This window comes from Lissotriton vulgaris, chromosome 12 (genome assembly GCF_964263255.1).
Source record: "Lissotriton vulgaris chromosome 12, aLisVul1.2, whole genome shotgun sequence".
NCBI classification, from domain to species: Eukaryota; Metazoa; Chordata; class Amphibia; order Caudata; family Salamandridae; genus Lissotriton; species Lissotriton vulgaris.
The window spans coordinates 42,606,992-42,622,610 of NC_141700.1; the positions used below are offsets into that span (position 1 = coordinate 42,606,992).

A 15,619-nucleotide genomic window follows, 5' to 3' on the forward strand; every position below is an offset into this window, starting at 1 on the left:
AAGACTGAAGCACTAACCAATATGGCGCCTGCAGAACTTCCCTAAACTCCCCCCAAGATGGCGGCGATCGTGAAAATCTACCTGAAGACCAGCGAAAACCAGGGTGAGGGTCACGATTTATGTGCAAGTGAGTGCTACTCTGGGGTTATGCTTATTAAAAACAGGGTACAATATCAGAAGAAAAACTAAAGATTTTGACAGAAAAAGGGTACTAGATCAAAAAAACGCGCGACTAAGTAGCCGTTTAAATGCTAACTTAGTAGGTAGCTCTTTCGCCAAATATCGCAACACAAAAGCGCTGTCTGCCTAATGCGCACAAACCTTTGTCTGGTCATGGAGAGGGAGGAGTCCAGGTTGCGTGCGTGGTCTGTTGGTTTGGTGCGCTGCCCAGGGCGGGGGGCCACCAGGAGTCGTCCCAAGCGGAGGGCGAGGAGCCCAGGATGAGTACTTCCGTCTTGTCTGAGTTCAGTTTCAGGCGGCTGTTCTTCATCCACTCGGCTACTTCTTTTATCCCTTCGTGTAGGTTGGCTCTGGCGGTGGCGGGGTCGTTGGTGAGGGAGAGGATCAGCTGGGTGTCGTCGGCGTAGGAGATGATATTGAGGTTGTGCTGGCGTGCGATGGCCGCAAGGGCGCTTGTGTAGACATTGAAGAGGGTGGGGCTGAGCGAGGAGCCTTGAGGAACGCCGCAGATGACTTCAGTGGCTTCTGATCTGAACGGGGGGAGGCGGACTCTCTGTGTCCTCCCGGCGAGGAAGGAGATGGTCCATTCCAGTGCCTTCTCCTGGATTCCGACGTTGCTGAGGCGCTGCACTAGGGTGCGGTGGCAGACAGTGTCGAATGCAGCGGAGAGGTCCAGGAGGATGAGGGCCGCTGTTTCCCCGTTGTCGAGCAGGGCTCGGATGTCGTCAGTGGCTGCGATGAGCGCGGTCTCGGTGCTGTGGTTGGCCCGGAAGCCAGACTGCGAGAGGTCGAGGGATCCGTTCGTCTCGAGGAAGGCGGCCAGCTGCTTGTTGACGGTCTTCTTGATGACTTTGGCCGGAAACGGGAGGAGCGAGATGTGTATGTATGTAATGTAAATGTAAATGTATTTGAGCTTATATAGCGCACAGCTACCCACAAAGGGTTTCCCGGCGCTTGCTTAGGGAACCCGTCCTGGTATTCCCCTGTGAGATAACCCCGGCAGGGTATCCACAAGGTGAAAGCCAGGCATCCTGCCGCGAGGGGCCGTTGTGGAGATTAAGCAAGCTATTGCCCAGAGTCGCAGAGTGTGAACCCGTGAGTCGAGAAGGCACCGGAGCGAGAATTATCGAGTCCGTGGAATTTTTGAGCCCAAGACCCGCCGAGGCGGGGAATTGAACCCTGGTCCAGGGCCGATCTCAGCTTCCGGGTCTGCCGCCTCTAACCCCTGAGCCACACTTCTCCAGATGGGGCGATAGTTTTTGAGATCGGTGGGGTCCCCTGATGGTTTTTTCAGTAGAGCGCTGAGTTTGTTATGTTATGTTATGTTATGTTATGTTATGCAGGGGTTTTGTATAGCGTACGGCTACTCAGAAGAGTGTCCCGACGCTTTGGATTGCACACTAATCTCATAACACAACAGGGAAAATAAGAAACAGAAATAGAAGGAAGCTAAAAGGGACCTAAACTAAGAGGAAAAGAGCCAGGTTTTAAGCCCTTTCCGGAAGGCCAACAGATTAGGCCTTCCGGAAAGGGCTTGGCTTGGCGTGCTTCCAGCTCTCCGGGAAGGTAGCGGTGTCCAAGGAGGTGTTGATGATGTCCCGCAGGTGGGGTGCGATGACAGCGTCGGCCTTGTTGAAGACGTGGTGAGGGCAGGGGTCGGTTGGAGATCCGGAGTGGATGGAGTTCATCGTGCGGATGGTGTCTTCGGTTCTGATCGTGGTCCAGGCGCGGAGGGTGGTGGTGGGGGGCGTTGGTGCGGTCCTGGGGTGCGTCGGTTGTGGGCTGAAGCTGTTGTGTATGTCCGCGATCTTGTTGTGGAAGTAGGAGGCGAGGGAGTTGCAGAGGTCAACAAGAGAACAACAACTTTCTAAAAGTGCTGTTCTCAAACACAGGACTTAAAAACAACCTTTCCTAAAAGATGTGTTATTAAATTCTGAGTTCAGGGATACCAGACGTTTATGTCCTATCTTGTTCCTTGGGAAGATATGCTGGTAGCCACTGTAGCCAGCATCCCCCATGATAGCCTATGGAGCAAGATAGCCTTGCAGCAGTGAAAAACGAAAATGGCTGTAATTCACTACCAGAGCATGTCACCTGCACAAGTACATGCTCTACCTTTCACATACACTGCACCCTGCCCAAGGGGGTACCTTGGGCCTTCCATAGGGGTGACCAATGTGCACAGAAAGGGAAGGGTTAGGCCTGCTCAGTGGGGACACTCACCAGGAGGACATGGCAGTTCACAGACTGCACACAGGCACTACGGTGGCAGGCCTAAGACACCATTTTAGGGCTACTCATGTGGGTGGCACAATCAGTGCTGCAGGCCCACTAGAAGCATTTGTCATCACCAGCCCTGGCACACCCAGTGCACTTTACTAGGGACTTCTTGGTGATACAAATATGCCAATCATGTATATTCAATCGTAATTATAATTTACACAGGGAGCACTTACACTCTGACACTGATCAGCAGTGGCAGAGTGTCTAAAGCATCTAAACCAGCATAAAAAATATAGGGGGGGAGGAGCTACGGGGGCATCCAAGATGGTCGCGTAAGCAGAGGGCTCCCGGGACCCGCGCCGCCCTCCTGCAACTATCCTTGAAATATCCTGGTTTTTATTATGGGCTTTTGAAGATCTACTCTTGCTGACTTCAATATTCTTTCAAGAATTGAAATCAGAGGTCGGGAACCAATTTTGCATCAACTCCAACTTTCTGGCCTGCCCCCGATCGGGACCGGGGACTCTGCTGCTCTGGTGGGCCGAGGAGTACGTCAACAACAACGGCTTTACGGACATCCTCCCGGCTGGCCGCATTGTCGCTTTCAGTTTCGATTTCTCCTCAACCCCTCGATTGACTTTTCTAAGAGCGATTCGGCTCTCAAGTTGGTGTGGCTTCGACCCGCTGTGTTGTCCTGCCATATCCCTCGTCTCGCATTCTACAGTATTGGCCTGAAATTCTGCTTTGGTATCTCAATAACATCGGCCATTTTCACCAGGTCCAGAGGGCCCCTTCGGGGCGCGGCTTCCAATATGGCTTCCAAACCTGAGTTCGAGAGGCGCAAGATGAAGACGCCAAATCGTGGGGGACCTATCCAGACTAATGTTATGGATCGTTACACGCAACCGAAGGGTTCCCCCGGCGGTGCCGGCCGTACTCTTGCGGACCCCAGGACGGACTCTACAGCGCCATCGGAGGTTTCGCTCCAGGACCTAAAGAGTGCCATCACTGGGATGAAGGCTGATATGGGGCTACAGTATGAGGCTATTGTCTCCAAGATTGATACTGTGGCTGTTGATGTCACACTTATTAGAGCGGACCTGGCCAAGACTAATGAGAGGGTCAAGGCTCTGGATTTGAAGGCCTCCAGTCTCGTCACTGATATGGCGGACGCACAGTCGGAGATCGGTAACCTGCGATCATCACACAACATGATGGCCAGTGTAGGAAGGTACATCCTGACTATGGTTGCCCCCAACTTTTTGCCCTGTGTTTTAGCTGGTTTTGGACATAGTCGACCTGGGATCCTGCCAATCAGGACCCCAGGCCTACTGCTCTCTCTTTAAAATGGATTCCATGTACCCTAGGTACATTTCCAATTGGTACTGGGCCACCCTATCAGACCCTGTAACTCAGGGCATGGGTGTACCCAGGGCTACCAGGGGCTGCAGCATGTATTATGCCACCCCTGGCTGGCCTCCTAAATTCGACACAACTGGCTGCATGACAGCTGGGGCAAAGTCGTGTAATCACCCTTTGCTGTAGGTGTAGTATACCTAACCCTAAAATGGACACACAGATTCCTATCAGTCACTCCTATGGCAGGCCTTGACAATCCTGAAGGCAGAGTGCTTGGAATCGGGTGAGATGGTGCTCTGGCATGAGCTGAGCCTGTCTGCAGCTTGCGGAACCAAGTCCTAATAGCTGTTCCATGATATCGCATACCATATACTCTTAAGTGCATTATAATCCTCGCGGTTAAATGCTATCTTTGGTATTGCTTTATCAAAACATGTCGAGTAAGGTGTCATACGAATTGGAATACTAACCCCTCGCCAATTCTGGCGACGGGGTTAGCATTCCACCCTTCTAGAGGGACACGACATGTATGTAACTGTGAACCCCGGTTAAAGTTAACTGAAGCCTCAGCTCCACAAAATGGATGCTGCCACCACAGACACGAGTCTGACCTCCTGCTGCTGGGAGTCCTTCCAGCAAGGGAGGCCTGGACAAAGGGTTTCCTGTCCGGGGCGGTGCTAGCACCGTCCCAGACATGGTTTTGTGTATCCTGGGTAGGCAGGGCTTTTCAGGAAGGTGACTGCTGAGTGGCACCCCGGTGCTCACTACGCATAGGCCAGTCAGAACCAGTTCCAGGGGCACACCAGCCCCTGGCCTGGGGAAGTCCGGCAGGGGAGAGGGGTGTAACCACCCCCCTCCTGGTCCCACCCATAGGCAGGACCTAGTCACCGGGTCAGCCCCCTTTTTTAGTATAAAGATAGGAGCGGGCCCCCTGTTCAAATTAGATCATCTTTGGAATCAAGATACCACTTTCTTCGAAAGGACTTCACGATTTCTTCTTCAAGATTCTCCCTTGTGGCTAAGGAGTAGTCACCCTGCATCAAGCGGGCACCATCCTAAAGAACACTGCGGTCTGCTGCAAGTCCTTCATCACGAATCCGACGACCCAGCTCGACGAGACCCGGCTTCCCTGGCACCTCTGACCTCTACTCACCTCTACAGCCAAGCTGAGAACCGTGAGTGCGACGAGACCTCGAGGGACCGACGATCGCCAAGACTGCACGACATCTTTACTGCAAGCCCACCGTGTCCTCCACTGGTGAGTGCTTTGGGGTCCGAGAAGCCCCGACCCTGCGCAGCTCCAGCACCCAAGGTCAGCCTCCCTGCATCTCCACGATCTGCGGGGGGCCCTTCTGCTGTTTGCTGTGCACCGCGTTGTTTGGCTACTAGCCGGCTGGCTTGTGGCCTTCTGAACGACGCCCAACGACTTCACGACTGCTGGTCTGGTTGCTCCAGACTGGCCCTTGCTTCCTTCTTCAAGAGAGGCACCCCGGACCCTCCTGGTCCACTCCAGACGCCATTTTAGGTCCACCGCGTGGGCTTGAATTTGCCAAGGCTTTGTTGCCCAATCCTGGGTCCAGCGACGCCGACAGCTTCTATCTTCGTGGGACAGCTCGATCCTCCATCCTGGTCGCCGACAACGCCTCCTGGTCCGTGAGATCTTCGAGCTCAAGCGTCACCCACTCACCTTGTCGAGGTGGCTACCATCCGGTGCCCTCCTGGTGCCCACTGACTACTGGCTAGTAGTCTCGAACTTGGTCCCCTCTGCTTTCAGGTGTCATCCATCTTCGAGATCCAGGCTTGGATCCAACTGAACTTTCTTCACTGGTCACCGGCCAGCATCTTTTCTTCCGGCTCCTGGTCCGTCTACGAGGATTCCCGACGTCTTTTCAGACCTATGCAGCTGCAGCCCCTGGGCTAGGTAACTTCGGCATTTCGGTGCCCCAGCATAGCCTCACTATCCAAGGGTCAGAATCTACTTTCGTTTTCTCCCTACCAGGTCGGGTTCGCCCGAGAACACTAACTTTTCATTTCCTAGCTACCATAGACTTTTGTCCGCATCTCGCGTGAGAGTGCACACACTGCACCCGAGTCCCCTAGGCCTCCTAGAAGTAATCTAACGATTCCCTAGTCAAGTCCTAGCGATTCCAAAAGCTATTAGTACTGTACTTACCTGCTAGGAATTTCACATTCCACTTTCAGAGTATATGGTTTTCCGTGCCCCTCGGGCATTTGTATATACTGTGCTAACAAGTATTTTTGTAAGAGTTTTGGTTTGTGCTTAGTACCCTGTCCTCATAAAGAGTACAGGGCTGTTGTGATCTTTAATAAATAACTGTTTATTTTCATAACACTTGTGTGGTGTCCTTTCACTGGGTGTTCAAGGGGTATATGTGTGGTAAACAGCTGGCTTAACACGCCCTCTCGAGTCTTTAGCCTTAGACTGCTCGTATCCATGCTACTAGGATAGCTGGTCTATAAGGTTGACTTACAACCAATCATCAATAAGGGTTGCTGGACTGATACATAGTGTTCACTAGAATAGTGAGCACTGCATATCAGGCCACCTTCCCACAGCCAGACGACTGGACGACTATGAAAATAGGGCCCGGCGGAACAACATTCGCTTGGTGGGAGTTCCCGAAAACCAAGATGCCACCACTGTCGACCTTCTTGTGGAGGATCTGATCCTCAACCATCTTTTTCCCGCCGGACTCAGCAAATTCTTTGCGGTTGAGCGTGCGTATCGTTTCCCAGGTGGGAAGACTAAACCGGACTGCCGCCGCCCCGAGAGGTCTATTATTGCAAGGTTTTTCTATTTTCGGGACCGGGACGCTATCCTCCAGGCCTCTCGTGGTCATGGCCCATTGAAGTTCAAAAACAGTACTGCTACCATCTACCCGGATTTTACTCCTCAAGTCCAGCGACAAAGGATGGGGTTCCAGGGAGTGAAAAGGCGCTTGCGGGACTTGGGACTCAAGTATGCGATGTTGTTCCCAGCTCGACTGCGCATCGAATATCAGGAACGAACATTTTTCTTTGACCGACCAGACTGTGCCAGTGACTGGCTTGATTTGTTGCCGAAAAGAGACGATCTGAGCAGAAGCCCCGGTAGAGCGGAGGGGGGTGCATCGGCACAGGAGTGACATTGTGGTTCTCGACGCCTGGTTTCTTGTTATTATTTGTCAGCTGAGTTATGCCACTTGCTTCCTTTATTGGTGGGGTTGGGCCCGAGGGTGGTTCGGGTGTCGGTAGACTCTTTTCCTCCTCCGGGGTTCTTTGTGTAGTGTAGGTATGAGAGGGCGACAGGCACACTGCAGATTGGGGTGGCTTTTTAGTCGTACGCAGGGGTGGGGGGTGTTGTAACGGGAGGTTGTTGGGGGTGGGGGGAGGGTTTGTTTGTGTTATTGCATTTGTTTTTTCTACATGGCACTGTATGCTTTGCTTTTATCCTACTGTGGTTGGGCTCCGGGGAGAGAGGGTTGCGGTCCTTTACCTGGATGGGGGGTGGTGAGTTGAAGTTGCTGTCCTGGAACGTTAATGGTCTGGGGGATAAGATAAAACGTGGCGTTGTTTTCCAGTTTCTCCGAGGCCAGTCCCCTGATATTGTTTTGTTACAAGAGACCCATCTGATAGGGAATGCGTGCAGGGCCCTGGATAGACGTGGTTACAGATTGGTCGCTCATTCTGGATTTACATCCGGTTCCAGAGGAGTGGGCATACTGCTTAGATCCTCTCTGCCCCTTGAAATAGATGATGTTATACTTGATGATAGGGGTCGAAATGCTGCTATTTCGGGGAGGTGGGAGGGAAAGGTGCTCTCAATAGTTAATGTGTACGTCCCCCCGGGTCTCCAGGCCACTACCTATGCTGACCTCGGACGGATTTTGCTGGGGCTCCCCGATGGTCTCCTTATTCTTGGAGGGGATTTTAACTCTGTGGTCTCTGGTGACTCTGATCGATTACCCCCCCCCAGAGTCTTACCGAATTCCCAGATGTGGCTTTCTGAATTGTTGGAGACCTTTGGATTGGTGGATGTTTGGAGGCTGCTGCACCCCTCGCACTTGCAATATACGTTCCATTCTGGAACCCACAGCAGCCTTTCTAGAATCGATTATTTCCTAATGCTGTCTGCCCACTCTCCTTCTGTGCGGGAGGTCCGTCACCTCCCTAGGGGCATTTCTGATCACTCTCCCTTGTTGCTCAGGGTCACGGTGGGTATAGGTAGTGAGGGCAGAATCGCCCCTATTAATCCTTGGCACTTGTGAAATCCCAAGACGCGCTCTGAGCTTATCAAGGCCATTGATTGCTATTTTGATGAAAATGGGGGGTCTGTTTCCTCTTCTGTTTCCTTATGGGAGGCTTTTAAAACTGTTATACGTTGTTATGCATTGTCGTTGATTGCTGCTACTAAGAAGACTAAGCAGGAGGAATTATTGCGCCTCGAGGATGAAATAACTGTACTTGAAAGTGAATGGGGTGGTAATGATACTCCTGCTATTTTACATTCCCTGACTTTGAAGCAGGCAGACTATAGAGCCCTGGTGACCGACGCGGCCAAAGTTATGAATCGAAACCATCTGGGCCGACTCTATGATGTGGGTGATAAGGCGAGTAAGCTCATTGCGTGGCTGGACAAGTCTGAGAGAGCGAATCGAGTTGTACCAGTGATTGAAACGTTGAATGGGGATTATGTGTCTGACCCGATTGGGATCGTAGATTGCTTTGTGGACCACTTTCAGACGGTCTATCGATCGGTGAGTGATAGAGATGAGTGCTTAACGCTGAACCCAAGATACTGGCCAAATTGCTTGCTACTCGTCTGCTTGCGGTTATCGGCGACCTGATCCATCCGGATCAATCCGGTTTTATCCCGCATCGGAACACCGCCCTTAACCGTCAGAGACTTCATGGAGTTCTCGCGAGAGCTGGAACTCAGACTGAACCGGCCATTTTGGCTTCCCTTGACGCCACTATGGCTTTTGATACCATCGAATGGCCTTATCTCTGGGCAGCTCTCTCGAAGTTCGGTTTCGGCTCTAATTTTATTGCCTGGGTCAAACTCCTTTACGAACAATCACTGGCCCTGATGGTGGTGAATGGCAGGGTGTCTGGTTCGTTTGCACTTGGGCGTGGCACCCGACAGGGTTGTCCGCTGTCTCCATTGCTTTTTGCCCTCGCACTGGAGCCGTTAGCCGAGTGGCTTCGCTGGGAGCCCTCGATCAGGGGCATCCAGTGGGCCCCAGATTTTGAAGATCGTGTCTCGCTGTTTGCAGATGACATTCTTCTTTATCTCACCTCACCCCGGAAGTCTCTTAATGTGCTTTTTGATGTCCTCACCTCCTTCGGAAAGAACTCGGGTCTCGTTATTAACTGGACCAAATCCTGTGTTTATGTTCTGGCTGGGGATCTCCCTCTTTTGCCTCGTAGATTCCCGATTCAGGTGGTCGAAACTGGTTTTAAGTACCTGAGGATTCATGTCTCCTTGGATTCCACCGTCCGTTATGACCGTAATCTGCATGCTCCTCTCCGGCGACTTAAACTTGATGTCTTGCGATGGCGTCGCTTGCCCCTATCCCCATTGGGGCGTGCGACTCTTCTTAAGATTATGTCGCTCCCTAGGTTCCTGTATGCACTTCAAAATTTTTTTGATCCCATACCCTCCGGGTATTTTCGTGAGGTAGAGAGCCTTCAGAGACAATTGATTTGGGACCGGCGGGCTCGTATCTCCTTACCCAAACTCACTTTGCCGTGGTACGACGGTGGCATTGCCCTCCCCGATATCAGGCACTACTACTGAGCCTCGCAGTTGTGCGCGGTTAATCATGTAACCTACACCCATGGTCCTGCTCCCGCTTTTGCGATGGACAAACTTCTCCTGCCGGGTGGGAACTTTAACAGGGCACTGTATTCTAAGGAGCCATTTTGCGCCCTGACTGGTCCTACGAAAAGTGCTGTACGAGTGTGGCGTGACGCGAGTGCTGCTATGGGATGGAGCGACAGGTTGACACGAATGACGCCGTTATATGATTCTGATAGATTGGGCAATTTGTGGAGAACGAAAGGATTCGATAAATGGGATACGATTGGTATTAGCAAGGTGGAGGATCTCTGGTCCAAAGGTAATGTTAAGACTATTGAGGCTCTTAAAGTAGAATATGAGCTTGGTGACAGGGAGCACTTTAGGTACCTTCAAGTGCGGCATGCCTTGACCTCCGTTTTCCCCCCGGGGACGGAGAATCCCCAGTCCTCGCCACTAGAGGATCGTATTCTCGATGGCCATGTGCCGGACAGTACTATATCCCTGATTTACAAAAAACTGATCAATAACAGGGCTGATCTTCTTGTGCGACTCAAGGCTTCGTGGACCGCTGACGGCTTGGAACTCTATGACGAGGATTGGCAAATGGCCGTTTCCTCCCCTAACTCCCGGTTGTGGTATGAGTGGTACCTTCTTGCATATCATTTGGGAGTGTCCTGAGGTGTCTGCCTTCTGGTCTAGAGTGCATGCGACTATGGAAAGGGTCACCAGGGTCTCTCTATTGTCTGAGGCCCGACGATGCCTTCTTAATGTTTGGGAACCGACGGATTATACTTCGGCTCAGACTTTTTGGACGACTCTTGGTAACATGGTTGCCAAGAGGGATATTGCACAACTCTGGGGTTCCCATAGGCCACCCACGATAACTGCTTGCAAGGAGAACATGGACTGGTGTCTGTTCAGGGAAAAGACGGTCTATGTGGCTCGGGCCGATCTAAGAAATGAGGCAGGATTTGGTCCCAATGGAATGCCCCCCACTGGACTACACCCTAGACGTGTGCCCTTGTGGTTTCCACGCGCCTATACTTTCACTTTCACCGTCTTGCATCAAAACCCCCTCTTCAACCCTTAGACTAGGTCTTTTGAATGTCAGGTCCCTTCCAAAACACCATCTAGAAATCTTCGAGTTGCTATCCAACCAAACCTGTGACGTTCTATTTGTTACAGAAACTTGGTTGAAGGATGATATGGACTCCATCATAAACTTAGCAACCCCTAAGGGATACACCGCGTACACCTTAAATAGACATTCCAGAGGAGGTGGGATAGCGATGATTGCTAAAAGCCATCTTACCTGCACCTTCACTAACTTAGTGATAGAGGACTGCGAAAGTGCTCGGTTTCACATTAAAGTTGACCCCCAACTCACTCTTACGGGTCTTCTGATCTACAGACCCCCGGGCGCGGACGCTAACTTTATAAAGTCTCTCCTGGAGAATGTCTGTTCCTTAGTCATTAAAACCGCCAATTTCTCCATCATTGGAGACCTAAACATCCATTTTGACTCTACTACAGACAATAAGATCAACTCCCTGATTGCTTACCTCGCTGCCTTACAGCTCTACCAACTCGTGAGGGGCCCCACACACAGCGGTCTGCACCTTCTCGACCCAGTTTTCTCTAACTTGGATAACTTGAAAGTCCACTCTCCCATCCCCATGACCTGGACAGATCACTACCTAGTAACCATGGACTTACCCGCTAATAGTGACCTTTTCATCAACCCCACCCACCAGGTCTTGAAAAGACCATGGAAAAAACTTCGCATGGAAGATCTTCACACCCTCCTTACTGCAGACCCCTCCATCTCCAGCGACGATCCACACCTAGACTATGATTGTCTCTGTAACCGGATAACAAAAGCTCTAGACTCATTAATTCCAGCTAAACTAACTAAACCACGAACTCATGAATCTAGCCCCTGGTTTAATAATGAGCTCACTTTGCTTAGAAAAGAGCTAAAAAAAGCAGAACGCAAATGGAGAAAGGACTATGACCCCACGTTAAAAAGCATATATTCTCAGCTTCAAAAAAGCTATCATCGTAATATATGTAGGACTAGGGCGGCATACTATGCATCGGAAATTCAGAACAGCCACAACTCCTCTAAAACTATCTTTCGCATTCTGAAAGAACTCAGTGCTAAAAAAACTGTAAAAGACCCCAATACCTCCCCTGACCTCTGCGAAAACCTGGCCACCTTCTTTATGGACAAAATTTAAAAAAATCTACAATACGTTCACAACAGTGCCCCATCATTTACCCATAGCCGACTCTCATGGACCTAAACTTTCCGTTATTCCACTCATTGGCCATGACAACTATCTGAAAATCTGTGCCAAAATTAAATCCGGCTCTCCCGCCGATCCTTTAAAACCTGAACTCTTCAGAGAAGCCGGTGAGCTCGTTCTGGGCCCACTCAGAGACATTACCAACTCGTCCTTCCTTACGGCCAACATCCCCACCACCTGGAAACAAGCATGGGTCTCACCTATTATAAAAAAACCCTCACTTGACCCCAGCCTCCCGGAGAATTTCAGGCCCATTTCCCTGCTCCCCTGGCCTGCCAAGGTGGCAGAAGCCCATGTCAATTCCATCCTGACCAACTTCCTAGTGTCTAATTCCATTCTAGACAGGTCTCAACATGGATTCCGAGCTGGGCACAGTACCGAGACTGCACTCCTAAGCGTCATTGAACATCTTCGGACCATACTGGACGCAGGAGGAAAGGCAGCACTGATTCTTTTAGATCTCAGTGCTGCCTTCGATACAGTTTCACACAAGGTACTGCTGTCCAGACTTGAGGAAGTAGGAGTTGTTGACCAGGCCCTTAACTGGTTTAAGGCTTTCCTTGCCGACAGATCCTTCAGGGTCTCCACCCCACCCTTCATTTCGAAGGAATGTCCCGTTGAACAAGGAGTTCCTCAAGGGTCGGCTCTTAGCCCGACCCTGTTCAATGTTTATGTCCTCCCACTGGCAGAGGTAGCTAGGAAACATGGACTCACATTGGTGTCCTACGCTGACGACACCCAGCTGGTGGTGTCTCTAAAAGACGATAATGCCCTGAGTGCCATGAACTTCAGACAAACCCTCAGTGACATCACCAGCTGGATATCAGTAAACTACCTCCAATTAAACACCGGCAAAACGGAGGTTCTGCTTCTAAGCAAAGACACAACAGCCTGGGGCAATAATTGGTGGCCTGAAACCCTAGACCAACCGCCTGTCCCCAAGAATGTGGTAAAAAACCTAGGAGTCTGGGTGGACTCTGCTTTGAACTTTACCCACCACACAAAAAAAGTTGCTGCCACATGTTTCGGGATCCTTCGAAACCTTCGGCCCATTCTAAAATTCTTCGACCACCAAACCTGCCAAGTGATAATACAGTCGGCTATTTTATCACGGCTGGACTACGCTAGCTCACTACTGCTGGGAACTAACGTAGCCGAGAAAGTGAGACTACAAAGATTCCAAAACGCCGCTGCAAGAGCTCTTACAGGCCTACCCCGGCACAAAGCGGTTTCCTCTACCCTCAGGAACCTACACTGGCTACCTGTTGAAAAGAGGATTCATTTTAAAGCTCTTTGTCTTGCTTTTAAAATTCTGAAACTCTCTTCCCCACCAATGTTATGTCCACTGCTCTCACCCTACGTCCCTCGGCGCTCCCTTCGGTCAGAAGGTCAGAACTTGGTCATTATCCCCCGCATCAAGTTAAGCAGAATGGGCGGCCGCTCATTTGGATACTTAGCTGCCAAACTTTGGAATGGACTTCCAGCTCAAATCCGCGCAATGAACGACCTTTTATCATTTCGTAAAGCCATAAAAACCCACCTTTTAAACTAGTTATGTTATGTACACTTCTGGACCTCCCATAATTCCAGCTCGCTGTCCCCTGGACATGGGCAGCTAGCGCCGGGACGCCCCTTGGCTGGGGCAGCCGTGCGCTATAAAAACACCTCTAACATAACATAACATAACATAACATGTTTCACTGTCCCCTTAGTTGACATTCTGGACGTTTGTCTGTCATAATCTGCATTTATCGAGCTGCTCGCCACCCTTCAACCCTAGCCATATGTCTCATTATTGTATGAAAATTGGATCCTTGCCCTCTCCTCTAGAGTCCCTGCAATTGCCTTTTGCCATGTGTTTGTGTGGTTTGTTTGTTGTACGTTCATTCATCAAAATTTTAAAATGAAACCTATTCCATCCTTTTTTTGATTCTGCGTTGTGCGCACAGATACACTGAGAATTGGTTAACCTGCATACAAGTTGGAAGCTCCGATGTGCACCGTTATATTGCTGACTGTCATAGCAGCCGGCCCGATGGTTTGTAGGCAGACGCTGTGTATCGCGCATAAAAGAAATAAAGGTTTAAAAAAAAATACTGGAGGTAGAGGCAAAAAGATAGGGGGAAAGCATGCCAAAAATGCCAGGTCTAACATCCACCTACTGTAAAAAGCATGTGCCTCCCGTGTTCCACACCTTACTGCGCCATGGTACACTTTGCATACTTCCACCCTGCCAGAAGTCGCTTTCCCTTCTCCTCCCCACGAGCTGTAGGTTTTCTGTTTCTTCTGTGGATGTCTGTCATATCCCACCTGTGTCAAGAATCGCCCTTCTACTCTCAGGGGTGGTTCTGTGCTATCAGATTCTTGCCTCTTGCTAGCGGTGGCATTTTCGCTCCACCATCTCGCTTCCTTAAAGGTTTCTCTTCCCTGTGCCCTGGCAGATGTGACCTTCCCGCCTCTACAATGGGTAGCTTTAATGTCCCAGGTTTGTCGGGGGTCTCACCCGCGCCACATGCTGATTTTTGCTTTACTTTTTGCTCCATGGCAGGTGTGGGCATATTGACTTTTTATTATTTAGAATTTTTCACTGCATGATGGAAATAAACACCACTTTGCCTCATACTCTCTACCAGGTGTGACCCTCCGATCCAAACCATATTTTCTGTGTTTTTAATCTCCTTCCATGGGTTTCTTCCCTGTATTTCGTCACTCCCACTGGCCACCCTTTGGTAGTGCAGCCCATCCACTTACCGTTACTAACTTGTCTGCACCCTGTTACTAATTTTGACCCACTAGAGTGGTGGTCCAGCCGACAGTGCCCTCTACTTAATTTAGGGATGCTCTCCATAGAATCCGGTCTTCTGAGCTCCCTTGTTTACCTGAAGTGGTAGACCTCCATGCAGTGATGACTGCTCATCACAGCCACCTCTTCAAGGGATGCCCACCCAGTCACATGCTGCTGGGTGGCTCTTGTTTACCACCCACGCCCCCAACCCCGTCATCGTTGGCGCCCTGCACTGCCTCGCCCATCAGATTTGCGTTTTCTGTCCACCTGCACCTCCAGTTGTTTGTGGAGGCTATGTGTTGGGTGCACTACCACACCCCTTTGCTGTTGTGTGCATGTGTGTGTTTTTATAAAGCTATAATGGCTGGACATGGTTCATTGTTCTTTCCTGCCTATCTTTTCATTCCTACTGTTGACAACACCGTTTCATGAGACATACAGACTTCCGCTTACCAGCACTGTAAATTCACAGTCTCCTGCGCATTGTCTGTCCAGTGAAACACATGCATTTTATGTATGCCCTTTGTGTGGCTATGTGGCATGACAGTCATGGTTAATAGCTTGAACTTCTTCATGAACCTTGCACCCAACAAAATATTTGAAAGAAGTTGTGGTCAGTTCCTTCAGAATGCCATACAGTGCAATTCTCATAGCTTCGTTGGTACTGTCACTGGCGGGGTTGGCAGGGGCTATGGGTGATGCAAGCTGCAGTGGCCTCCGGATGAAGGCCCTGGCACTTCTTTTTGTTTGCAAATCACCTCAAACGCTGCAGTATTTAACACAGGCAAAACTGGTATTTCCTAAAAAGTAGTTTAAGATTTGATTTAAGAAAAATTGTATACAGGATATTGCTAATTTAAAATTTAAATTAATGTCATTTTTGAACACCTTGTGCGCCCTGTTAAGTAAGTTAATGTCTTGATTGTTAACTTTGTTCTTTCTCTTTTTTTTTCTTCATTG

General features: G+C 50.2%; 1 protein-coding gene across 2 annotated transcripts in view; it reads left to right on the forward strand.

Moving 5' to 3' along the window:
• Positions 1 to 15,619, forward strand: part of MPV17L2 (MPV17 mitochondrial inner membrane protein like 2) — a 64,185-nt gene that overhangs the window by 41,470 nt on the left and 7,096 nt on the right. The gene's annotated exons all lie outside the window — the stretch shown is intronic.